Below are 13,853 nucleotides of genomic sequence, written 5' to 3'. Positions count from 1 at the left end.
TTCAGAGTCACCAGCGGATACAAAGCAGACCTGGGTCGGTAAGATCGTGCACGCACCTCATTTCAGTGTTGGCGCCTTGAGACTGAGACAGGCCTATAGTTAGTTAGTTAGGGTCTCTGTTTGTGTCAGGCCACAAGTGTTGTTACTGATCATTGGAAGGACTCCATAACTTAAAGTGACATTTCACATTGGAAAACTGATAAAATTATACAAACTCAAGCCAGACTGGCGTTTTGCTCAGAAGGAATACTCAGGCACGTGCTACAGGACCAGTTATGGGAGGGGGAATACTGTAGATTTGTGTAAGATTGTAAGCTGTTGTGCTGCACCGCAGGCTAGCCCATACCATACACCCATACACTGATTCCTGCTCTTTTAGGGTAATAACAGGTAAGGTGTGGCAGCTTAGTTGTGCCCCCCAGTAGGTAAATTACTACACCTTCTACCTTCATCCATCAGAAGGCACCGTGCAGCACAAGGGTCTCAGCCTTTGGGCTGGGTGTATGTAAATTTATTGTATGTTCCCAGCATTTGTGGTTTTGTTTATTTGCCACATCTAAGTAAAATTCTGTTGTGGCAAATCTGGTGTTGGGGTTGCTTTCCTCATTCGTGACTTCACTGTATCCTGGGGAGCCCACCCCGGTACACGGCTTACATACCACTGGCAATAGGTCTCATAGTGGTTGGCCACAGAGAAATAATTACCATTACTCAGATTATTTTATCTCCACTATTGCTAAGGCCATTTCCCAACAGCAAACAGATGCAACCAATAACATCGATTTTAGAGAAAATCAGACAAAAGCAGAACTATTAATCTATGTTTGGGCTGACTACAGCCTAGCATCATTACATTTAGACTGGGAACATCGTTGCATAGGGTAAGGTGTCCAAAGGAACAATTGCCCATTTGTTGCCCATGTGTTGTCAGGATTGCCAGTTTGTTGCCTATGTATTTTCAGGTCAGTGCTTTGTCTTTAGAAGATCCTACTACTATACTCTTTTTCTATGTGAACCCCTGCCAGCCTGTCTTTTCATTTTCAATGTACCACATGTAGGCTGATGACAATGCTCTCCTTTACTTTACTGTGCATGTGCCAACCAGTGACATCGCTTCCATTTCCGGGTTCACGTGTCGGCTCCAGTGTTCCTTGCAGACCAATGACAGTGGACCCTCTCCATAATTTTTTCTTACTTATTTGATTGCCCATTCCATGCATAACCCATTTTAAGCAGGGATAACTATACTGGTGTTGGGTACTGTATTTTTTTGGGGATTTTTCAAGCTCATCCACTATTCACCTGGTGTAAATAGAATCATTGGAAGCAGCAAAGAGTGAACAGACTGCCAAATGAGTTCCAAATTATCTTCTACAATTGGCGAGCCCTAAACTTGATTATACTACCTCCCAACTTGCTTAACATTATTATTATTTTATAGAATGGAATTTAAGAACTTATGGTCAGCCAATCAAAACCACAAATGACCTGGGGACCTGGAGATAATGGCTGCATTTCAACAAAGCAGGCCAAAGGGAATGGAGAATAATGTTTTTTTTGTGCAGTTGTGACTAAAGTAGGGAAGGGTTAGAACTCCTGCAAGGTTTTTTTTGCTGTCTGGACCCCTATTAAGATGTGGAGATTCTTCCTCTCCCTGTTGGTGTTGCTGACCATTAGCACCTGGACAGAAGGCCTTGTGAGATATAAATTGTTAAACTGCATAATGAAACCGGAGGATAGGGGAAATTTTCAAATGGGGACACCTGTTACAGTGATGACTGTCTAGCAAGGAAAACTGACATCAGGTTGTCGCCCCCCAGGATTGCCCCAACAAGGGTGTGTATGAAATGGAAAGGCCACAGGGCAGAGACTGTTTACAGGGCTGCACTTGAGAAAGTAGTCAGGTCTAGGCAGAAGTTATGGCAGGCAGAAGACAAGAGAGTAGTCAGGTCCAGGCAGGAGTTAAAGCAGAAAGCAAGAGAAGAGCCAGGTCCGTGCAGAAGACAAGAGAGTAGTTAGGTCCAGACCACAGCCAAGATGGTGGGAAGACAAGAGATTAGTCAGGTCCAGGCAGAAGTCATGGCAGGCAGAAGGCAAAAGAGTATTCAGGTTCAGGCAGGGTCAAGGCAAATGGATGACAAGAGAATAGTCAGGTCCAGGCAGAAGTCATGGCAGGCAGAAGGCAAAAGAGTATTCAGGTGCAGGCAAGGGTCAAGACAAATGGATGACAAGAGAATAGTCAGGTACAGGCAGGGGTCAAGATGGGCAGAAGGGAAGACAGTAGTCAAGTCCAGGCAGAATCGAGGAAAACAGAAGGCCATCCAAAGATCCAAAGCACACAACGTTATCTGTAAAACATGGTGGAGGCAGTGTGGTGGCATGGGCATGCATGGCTTCCAGTGGCACTGGGTCATTGGTGTTTATGTATGATGTGAGAGAAGACAGAAGCAGCCGGATGAATTCTACAGTGTTTAGAGATATACTGTCAGACCAGATTCAGCCAAATTAGACGTGATTAGACGGCGCTTCACAGTACAGATGAACAATGATCCAAAACACACTGCAAAAGCAACCCAGGAGCTTTTGAAGGAAAAGAAGTGAAATATTCTGCAATGGCCCAGTCAATCACCTGATCTCAACCCAACTGAGCATGCATTTCACTTGCTGAAGGCAAAACTAAAGGCAGAAAGACCCACAAACAAAGAACAACTGAAGACAGCTGCAGTTAGAGCCTGGCAAAACATAAGAAAGGAGGGAACCCAGTCTGTGGTAATGTCCATGGGTTCCAGACTTCAGGCAGTCATTGCCAGTAAAGGATTCTCAACAAAATATTAAAAATGATTATATTCATTTGCCCAATTACATTTGAGCCCCTGAAAATGGAGGGACTGTGTATAAAATTGGTTGCAGTTCCTAAAATTTGTACTTGATATTTATGTTCAACCCCTTGAATTAAAGCTGAAATTCTGCACTTCAAATTAATTTGAATTGTTTCATTTTAATTTATTCTGGTGGCATACAGAGCCAAAAGTATGAAAATTGTGCCTGTGTCCAAATAAATATCTGGGTTGAACTGTATGTCTTTTCTGTGCATAGTTACATTGGTCCAGCTTGGACTCATGAATGTTTGTTGCTCTCATTGGACTCTATATTTCCTATGGAGAGATTTCCCCCTCTCTATTTGTCCTGGTGACCATTGTAAAGGTGATTGGAAATCTGACAGTTGTCAAAGGAGCAGGAAATCCTCAATGTAGACACCTATTCTAGTAACAATTGTCTAAAATGGGATTTTTCCACATTTTTATGGAGTTTTTTGCTTACTTCCGGTTGTGTCTCTAGGGCAGGAAGTGAGAAAAAATCTTCCCTATAGGACACAAGCAGAAAACCTGACAGAGGTATCCTACTCTATCCAAAACGTAAAAAAAAAAAATTGGATAGCGATACACTAACTTCTTCTTTTCTTTTTTTCAGATTTCCATCCCTGCCATCTGGAAAACACTCCTCACAGATGGACTTTATTTAGACATATTTGTTGTCTTAAACTCTTAAAAGCAGAAATGAGAACCGTACGACTGACCTTACACAGAACCCACTTGGGATTCCTTCCAAATGTTTGTTAATTCCAGCATTGAGTTGTGATTTGTAAATCTGTCCAGCAGAGGGCAGTGAAGGCAAATTATTTCACCGACTGAAACTAATGTGTGCAGCCTGACAGCCTATGCAGGTGTTATTACTACCAAATGAATCCGCCACAATTGATCTGCAATTGCTCTGCCGGATGAATGTTTTATATTGCCATGATGAAGGTACAAAACAACCTGACATTTTTTATAACATTGTAATTTTGAGACTTGCAATGTTAACCTGATAAGTGAGCGTTAAGAAGGAAAACATCTGTGTTGGACCTGACAGTCTCTATGAATGGTTTCCTTTAGCAGGTCTTAGCAGTACATGCCATACGCACATTTAAAAAAGGGCCACACTTTTCATTTTCATGGAAACAGGTGCCGTTCAGGGCCCGGTTCACACAGACATTAACTTGTAACCGCGAGAGCAATGTGTGCATCGGGAACCAACAAAGGATTTGCAGAGCATTTCACAAGCTACAGGTAGCTTTCTTGAAGCTCCTAAAGCTGAACTCAAAAACTTTACCAAAAGGCAGATATTATAGATCAAAGAAAGACAGCGCTCCTTCTTACTATACTGTCACAGTGCTGAAATAACTCGAAATAAATCCTTAACCACTTCCAGTCCGGACACTTTCACCCCCTTCCTGTCCAGGACAATTTTCAGCTTTCAGCGCTATCACACTTTGAATGACAATTGCGCGGTCATGCAACACTGTACCCATATGAATTTTTTAGCATTTTCTGAGACAGATAAAGCTTTATTTTGGTGGTATTTATTCACCACTGGGATTTTTATTTATTTATTTTTTTGCTATGTAAATGAAAAAGTCCCAAAATTTTGGAAAAAAAAGTGTTTTTCTTATAACATTTTTCAAATAAATAATATTTCATCATAAATCTTGGCCAAAATGTATTCCGTTATCTTTTTAGTAAAAAAAAAATAACCCAAATTAGTTTATAACCAAAAATTATAATTTTTAAACATTTTTTTTTACATTTTTATTTTTTTTATATTATTATTTATGGTTTTTTTTACATAATGTCACCCTAGCTGTACAGTGTCACCATGGTGACACTGTACTTCTTGTGGGGGGTGATGAAGATTTTTTTTTTGTACACTGATACACCCATAAAAGCTGTAAAAGCAATCATTTCTCCTTCTCTCTGGCTGCATTCTTGCAGCCATTGAGAACTACTGTGTAAGCTGTGATTGGTCACAGCTTGTCACATGGTACAAGGCTGTTGAGAATAGCCTTGTACCATGTGACCTCTGTGATCATTCACAGATTTCACACGTAGTAAGCAATGATGTCAGAAGTGACATATTGCTTACTACTCTGCATGTGATCACTGATTGGCCAATCAGTGATCACATGATCGGGACCTCGCGCAGAGTTCCGACTGACGATCGGTGTTCCACTGTGTCCGGAGGACACAGCGGGCACTAGATCGTGGTGCTGCACGCTCCCAGGGAGCGCACACAAGCAGGGGGCAGGGAGTCCGTTTATAAACATCCACCCGACCCTGCACTGCTCCCGTCTGGCCGTTTATATACAACGGCTGGACAGGAAGTGGTTAAACCAATCATATATTATAATTAATATAATCAAAATAAATATTCAAAAAGTAAATTGTCCCCAGCAAAAAGTGTCCTTATATGACTTATTCAATAAAGCCAAATTGTGGGAAACGTATATAAAATGTCCAACACCAAAAATATGTAAAAGTGCTTTTGTCTTCAGTGTTCAAACTTTATGTGAAAAAGCACAAATCCACCACCAGATAGATTGAATATTATTATTTATTTATTTCAGGTACTTATATAGCGCTGTCAATTTACACAGCGCTTTACATATATATTGTACATTCACATCAGTCCCTAACCCTCAAGGGGTGTACAATCTGAAGTCCCTAACTTCATACATACACATACTAGGGCCAATTTACCTACCAGCATGTCTTTGGAGTGTGGGAGGAAACCGGAGTACCTGGAGGAAACCCACGCAGGCACAGGGAGAACAAGCAAACTCTAGGCAGGAGGTGCCGTGGTTGGGATTTGAACCAATGGCCCTAGTACTGCCAGGCGGAAGTGCTAACCATTTAGCCACTGTGCTGCCCAGATATATAAACTCACCAGAGCAATATGCTGGTCAGATTATAAACCAGCACAAGCGCTTCTGCTCTGGGAGCAACAATCTGCAGATGGATAGCCAGCGTATATGGGATAATTCAAAGTGGCACACACTGCTTCTCAATCTCGGAATGAACTCAGGAAGCAAGAGAGGAAAGACTCTCTGAGCCGACACCAGTGTAAACAGAGTACACAGCCAAATACAAACAGCCTACTCCGGCATACACAGACGTCGGCAGCTGGCTGAACGTAGTGACGTCACCTCTAGAAGCCCCGCCCCACGCGCTTTGTCACCTGACGTCCTCACGGAGCGGATTTATTTTGAGTTATTTCAGCACTGTGAAAGTATAGCAAGAAGGAGCCCTGCCTTTCTTTGATCTATATGCACACCTTGTTAAGGGTTGGGTGAGCTGCTCTTTCTAATTTGTATATTAATTTGCACATTGGTTGGTTGATTGATTTTTAGTGGTGCTGTCCATATTCTAATTATTTATCAAAAGGCAGATATTACCTTGTAAAAGTATCGGTGACATAATCGCTGTGCTGTACATAGCCTGTGCAGAGAGCAGAGCTGTAGAAGGGGCCCAGCAGGCTCCATCCACTACAGGCTGCCTGCGGAAAACTGCAGGATGGGGCAGACACAAGACCAGTCACGCTGAACAAGGAGAGAGAGCAGCAGTGAGCGGTCTTTATTACAGGAAGGAAGGGTTTCACACGGGATTACTGCACAAATCTGGAAGAAATACACAAAGCACACCAAGATTCCCCTAGGAATACACATGACTCCTATATTTAGACCATATCTGCTTATACCGGAGTTCAGCTTTAGCCCTTTTGCTGTCAGAGCCGTTTTTAAATTTTTTTACACACGTTTAACCAGTCCCCGCCCAGCCAATAGCAAAATGACGGCCGAGCGGGACTTTCGTCTTTTCGGGTGTGCAACATATGACGTCCTCCCAGATCGCTACCTCACGCATGCCCACAGGGCCGCACTGCAACGAGATCTGTCACGATGGACACAGCCGATGACCTATCTATGTACCAGCCTGTAGCCCGGTACCATGTGACCACTGTGACCAATCACAGCAGGTCACATGACAATTGTAAACAATGGATGGCTTCCTTTTATGCCATGCACTGTATACAATGGTGTTGCTAGCTGTGATTGGTCACAGTGCTCACATGGTACAGACCGGGCCGATCACAGCCCATCTGTGTCATGGGATTAGCTGTGGCCAATCACAGCTAATCACAACAAAAAATGGAGTCAATTTCATTCAGTTAAAGTGGTAGTAAAGCCACTTTGTTAATTTGTACCCACAGGTAAGCTTATTGTAAATCTTCCCTGTAGGTAAAAAGACTATCTCCTAAACATGAACGTGCACCGTTATACAGATATTCAGGTTTTTTGCAGCAGGTGCGTGCGCTCTAAAGGTACAGCAGACTTGTGCCATTCCTTCAGAGCACTGTGCCGTGTCCCAAGACTCCCGTGCGCATGCGCGGGAGTGGTGTCAGTGCGGCTCAACCAGCCAGATGACCGGAGCTCACAAACCTGGAAGGAAGACCGGGTGAAGATGGAAGCCTCTACAGCAGTGACAGGGCTTCGTTTTAACCTCTTCACACCGGCCGAACGCAAATGTGCGGCCTCCCGGCGTCTGGGCCTAGACGCCAAGCGGCCTCACATTTGCGTTCTATTAAAAAAGATCATATGTGCTGTGAGCGCGCGCCCTACGCGCTCCCAGCAAACACGTTCGGTACTCACGGAAAGGTCCCGATCTCCTCTTTCGATCGGGACCTTTCCCGATCATGTGACTGCCGTGATGATGTGTCACGGCGGTCACATGACCCTAAGCCCCGCCCCACCTCCCGGCTACTGAAACCCTTAAATTGCCGGGAAGCGCCTGCGTGAAGGGGTTAAGGTAAGTTTTGCATGCATACTAACACATTATGTCTTCACCTTGCAGGGGATTTTTTTTTTTTGGATGCGGTTTACTACCACTTTAAATGCTTGCCTATAGCAGCACAATTAATTATATTACTTTTGTCACAGTGTTTTATAAAAATAAATTGTAAAAAAAAAAGAAACAAAATGGAAAAAAAAATGTTTTCCCATACTGTTACCAGTCAGTGTCCCTGATGACTTCCACACCAGTTATATGATGACGCTGTACTGCACTGATGACAGTATGTAATAAAAAAAAAAACGGTGAAATAATATTTTTTTTCATTTCTTTATTTTCCAAAAATTTATGACAAATAAATTACAACTTGTAAAAACTCGCCATGCCTCTTACTAAATACCGCAGGCTGTCTACTTTCCAAAAGGGGTAATTTGGGGGATATCTGTACTGTCCTGACATTTTTGAGCCTCAAGAAATGAGATCGGTCGTCAATCAAAAATAAAGACAGAATAGCTAGATCAGGGTTTGATCTAGGTCAAGGTTAGAGTCAAGGTCAGGGTTAATAGCCGGGGTCAGTGTATTTTAGGTAGGATTAGTGTCAGGGTCACTGTGTTTTTGGTAGGATAGAAAATGAAAAACACGCACTCTTGTTTCTGGGCCTTACTAGCGGTACAAACAACAAATACCACTCATGTGTGATATCGCTGTGATCATCAGGTGCAGTAGAATTTATTTTAGGTTGGTAACTTATGGTGATTACAAGAAATATACAGCTAAATTTATTTATTTTTTTACTATTTTGTGCCAGTTTTATTTTGACAAAAAATCAGGAGATATCCATTACCATTTACACCAAATGAAAGTCCAAGATATATAACTCACCTAAATACATGATGTAGATGAAATTTTACTAAAACATGTCAAAGTTGCAAAACTGTGTTCAGGCGTCAGGGTTTGTTTTACCCTCTGTCATGAAGGGGTTAAAGGCTAACACAATTTTTAATTAATTTGGAACACATTTGTCTAATTATCAAATGTACTGAGAATTTTCAAACAAATGTTCCTTTGAAAGTCTACTAGTGGAGCCAGCTTTACTTTATCTGATTAGTAAATTGCTCCATGTGTTCTGTTGTTTTCAAAAGATTACTGTTAATGGCACTGACACCTTGTGACATCACACAGATTGCTGTCTTAGTCATGATGTCACACTTTCCACTCCATTGTATGCACAGTGATGGCTCACCAGCTTGTCATGAGTCTGACTGCAGTCACATGACCATCTGAATTCCATATCACACAGCTGACGCTCTCCAAAAACATTTCAAGAATGCAACCGCATACAACATTGATCATCTTGTGAAAAATAAATAAAAGTCCTTCCAGATGTTCCTCATCACACTATGCAGTCTGGATGAACTTTCCAGAGCCAAATTTTTGTAAACCCGAGCAATAAACGTCTTCTATTTGCTCCCTTTTGATCTGTTAAAACGGAACTATACTCATCTCTGATTCCACCATGCGCTGTCCTGGAGCTCCCTGCCTGGCCGCTGACATCTTCGGGCGGCCGCCGTCCGGATCCTGATGTCATGCGCGGGAGTTCTGTAAACATTAGGCATTGCTGACTTTGAACAGTAAGCTGCGCCTGCGCACCTCATTGTACAGGGGTGGACAGGCTGGTAGGTTGCTTTAACCTCCCTAGCAGTCTGATTATGTCAGTATTTCCGTGCTCAAAGCGGTACATTTTTTGCATGGAAATATGTAGTTTTTTTAATTGTAGGCCTGTAATTGTTAGGAATAACTCACTGAAATCTGTCCGAACAAGAGTCTAGTAAACATCCCGGGTATGTTAAAATTTGAAACACAAAATCATAAATTATAATTTAATAAATAATCATAAAAAATAATAATATAATAATAATAAATGTAATTAAATAATGTAATCAAACCAAAAACACTGAAATTTGAAATAGAGCGCCAAGTTCGCACATCGCTGAGCAAAGTCTCAAAATCGTTTTCAGTGTCTGATGAGGAATTTCCCCCACGAATCATTATCACTCAATTCTGCAAGTGGTTCTGATTTACTATCGCTGTTCTCTAGCCGGTCTAAAACCTCTTTTGACCTAAAGGGACGCTTTTTGGACGCCATGGACGTTTCTCAGTTTCCAGGCAGAAAGAACAGTAAAAATGCAGGCAGGGCGCCGGACAAAGCACTCGGGACAAAATGTATGTGAAATGGTTTGATACAGGAATGTTATACTATGTGATTTTAGTGTATTTAGTGAATGTCACTTTTTGAAATTTTGAAATTTCTCACCAGTTCCGTCCCCCACATGTCCCGACGCTCGCAGGGAACGGAACCTGGAATATGGATGTCGGCATCGGCCGGAGGAGATGGCCGGGGACACTGCAGGAGGGACATCGCGGGAGCGCAGGACAAGGTAAGTGAAGAAGTGATTCCGGTGCAGCGCTGCAGTGTATTCCCGAGTGTAGCTCGGGGTTACCTCTTTTGGTGCTGAAACTTTACCCCGAACTACACTCGGGAATACCACCAGGGAGGTTAATGCAGAAGAGACAAAGCATGTTTCTTCTGCATTAAAAATCTTGCCAGTCTCCCCTTTTTTATTTACTGCCTAAAGTTCCACTTTAAGTAGAGAAAGAGTTTTGTTATATCTGTTAGGTGGAAAAAATGAGCTATTGATCCTGCCTTTGCTGTACTATTTACTAGGTAGGCACATGCAGCAGACCTTGCCGCTCCTTTGAATTGCATTTCAGACACATTAGACAGGCAGTAAGAAGGTGATACGGTATGTAAAGCCCACCACTATGCTGCAACCACCTGCATTGCAAGCTGTTGTGGCACAGCCCCATTCTATTGAGGTACCACCACAAAACACAGTCTGTTGTGTAAAGCTTGCTGTAGCTTGTCTATAGGCCCATCTGGCCTGGTTTTGCAGCTTAAGGGGGGGGGGGGGGTGATAGAACAGCCGCTCAACAGTTTTATTGCCCATTGATCGCAAGTGTAAGAAAGCCTTAAATTATTCCTAACCATCTCTAAGGACTTCAGGCCACCTCCCCATGTAATGGAGAAGACAAGGAGGTGGTCTGCAGTCTTAACACACTTCCTGTGCTAGGGTGACAACGCTGCTGTATGGTGAGTGAGCATTGTCACCCTTGGACAGGAAGCATGGCACTACAAGGAACTCCATGGGAAAATAAAGGAAAGAAGCCTGAGAAAAAGGAAAACAAATGCACCCATCACCTCAAAGTACTGGTAAGCTGCAATATATAAATTTTTTTTCTCTTGGGTTTAGATATGCTTTAGTGTGAAGCAGATATAGTCAAATGTGGTCTTCAGGTCTACTGACTCCTTTACAATTCAACAGCTACAGCACTAAAATACTTAAGCTGGTCATTAGCGATGCGCCAAACTGCCCTCGGTTCAGTTCAAGGAGCATTCAGTGCACCTCAAAGAAGTTCAGATGCTGGACCTGAACCTCATTGACATCAATGGGAATCAAATCTGTTATATAAAAATGCAGATTCTGAGCTAATAGGCAAGGGGTGTGAAAATAAAATAAAAAAAACTGCCCTGGGGATGGTTGTGACATCATTGACGATTGTTATTGCCCTAATATGGCCAGTGCCATATTTGAGCAGTGATGTCATGGGTGCCATGGCTTCATTATGTAGTGCTCACCCCTGGAGGAGCTACAGTTTTAAGGTCCCTTTGGTCTTTTCTCATAGTCGCCCTGCAGGCAGGCACACAGTCCAGTCACTGTCTGTTAGGAACCACCTGGCAGTGTCTCTAGCAACCCACAGCACGGATTTCCTCAGGGCGTGGGGTCTAAGTCCCAGCCTGCTATTCACCAGGGCCCCTGATGGTGGGGATGGTGGAACCAGGTCGCGACCCCCGAGTGCGTCTGGCTGTGGTAGAGAGCACTGGCAGGGGACTATGGGAATGGAGTCTGATGGGAAGAGGCAGGCAGACTTACTAATAGTGATCCGTGCGGGATGGATGGATGGATCGGCGGGTGAAGCAAGCGTAGTCAGGCAGGCCGGGTCGGTAACATGCGGGCAGCGAGGTACAAGAGGAGTGAATGGTCGGAGTCACAAGCCAGGTTCAGCAGGTTGCGGGCAGCGCGGTACCAAGGATCAGGCAGAAGAATCGTCAGGCAAGCCAGGGGTTAATCAGGAGAATCAGGTCAGGTACAAGCAGAGATCGGCAACGGAATAACACAGGAACACAATCAGGAACAGAGCAGGTAAGACCAAACGGCAATTTGACATACCTGGTTCCTCGTTTTAAATAGCCCGGCTGCGCTGTCATTGGTGCCAGGTGCGTGTCCGCAATCGCCAGTGCGCATGCGCGAACACCGCTGCTGCCGTGCACGCCCAGGTCCCGATGCTCGTCCGCTAGCGAGGATTGGTGTTCTGCGCATACGCCACCCGGCGCGATGCTGCAAAACACCCGCGTCCTGACACTGTCACTCTTGGGCTCAATGAAAAGTCTATACTTTTCTGATGCTTTATTGTAGAACTTGAACTTGGATTGGTTCAGGGTAACTATGGGATACTCCAGTAACTCTTAGTAGCAATTTGTGGACACCCAACTTTCAGTTTCTTAGTAAGGTGAACAAGGGCCTTGCATGAGCAAATAGTGGACTGAGCTTGATAGCCACAACTTGAGGAGTGAGCTTTTCAGGACACCAGCCACATTGTCCCCTTTGAACACAGGGGTGGCAACAGCACACAGTCTCAAGGTTTTCTCACACTGGTCTGTACTCAATAATGTCCTTGGATAATTGGTGGCTGTAGCAATCGTGCACACCGAGATGGACGCGGTCATCCATCTTGTTAAGAATCTTGCATTTTGTATCATCTGTCTTTCCCAAATCAGGCTTCCTCCTCCAATTTTCCCCCTCCCTCAGGAATGTGGTCTGTGTGTGTTTGCTGAGTTCAAAAGGCAACAGGCCCCAGTGGGAGAGCTCCAGGGCTGTAAATCCCACACTAGCTAGGTGCCCCTCTGTCTGCAAGACCCTTGCTGGAGAAGGGGTCATCAAGCCATACACCAGCCCTCGCTGAGCTTCAAAAGACATTCTAGCGAGTCGTAAAAACAGACTTACATTTAAAAACTCACTTTTCTATATAATTTTATATCTCCAAATAGGAAATAATTACACAAACATGGAACACATATTCGAATGGCTAACGGTAAGACAAGTCGCCTGGTATATTACACCCCCTATCTGACATACACAGGGGAGCAGAAAATTATATCTCCTTAACCATTCAAGCAGATATTTCATATCTAACCATTCAGCAGATGATTCTGGGTATTAATCTACTCGTGGATAGAATGTTATATGTACCGAGGAAAATTTATTGGCCATAGTATAATTTGTGAAGGCTTTGGTCAAAGCCTGAGCTCCCGCCTACACAACCCCCTCCCCAAATGAGGCGATTGGTTCTCAGAGTCAGGGAGACACCCTGTGGAGTTCCTAGAAAAGCTAAGCTGTGTTGAGCTAAGTTGACATGTTTACATCGGAACCAACTTTGGGAAAAAACGCCCTTTTGCTCAGAAAACTTGAAAACTGCTTAACCTAAGGCTTTTGGCAAGTACTTTTTCTAAATTCTTATCTGTTATCTCTTTGCTGTGCTATTGCTTTCTGTATATTTATATATATATTGGCTACATATTTTTCTGTAAATATTTTTATTGCACCCTTTTGACCTTTTAGTAATAAATCTTACTTTTTGAAAGTGTTGAACTGTTTCTAAAGCTCTTTAATGCAAACTCAGAACCCCTGCCTCTGAAGAGCCCTACTGTGTGTGTGTTTTAAACTTCGGTATATCTCTGCCTGCGGTGACAGTGGTATACTGACGATTATTCAAACATCATAGTGATATTGCCGAATTTCCTCTGTACAAAAAGGAGGTGGTGGCAGTGTGAAGGGTTAATTGCATAATTAACCTGACCCAGTAACAATCGCTCCTAGGCTGCCGGCACACAGGTTGTGGTCCATTAGCTGGAAAATGTTTGTGCAGGGTGCAGTTGGGCATGGCATTGTTACGCACGTGACAGCACAGTTTTTAGATTGGCTAGTCCTTCGGTCACGAGTTTGGTGAGAAGGGCTGGGGTCTGACGCCGCGTTCGTCACAGTGGCCTCCTTACAATATTTTCTAGACACTTTT

Source organism: Staurois parvus, unplaced genomic scaffold (assembly GCF_062004578.1).
Source record: "Staurois parvus isolate SC_StPar_1 unplaced genomic scaffold, SC_StPar_1.0 ptg000195l, whole genome shotgun sequence".
In the NCBI taxonomy this organism is placed as follows: domain Eukaryota; kingdom Metazoa; phylum Chordata; class Amphibia; order Anura; family Ranidae; genus Staurois; species Staurois parvus.
Note: the sequence above shows the minus strand (reverse complement) of the source record.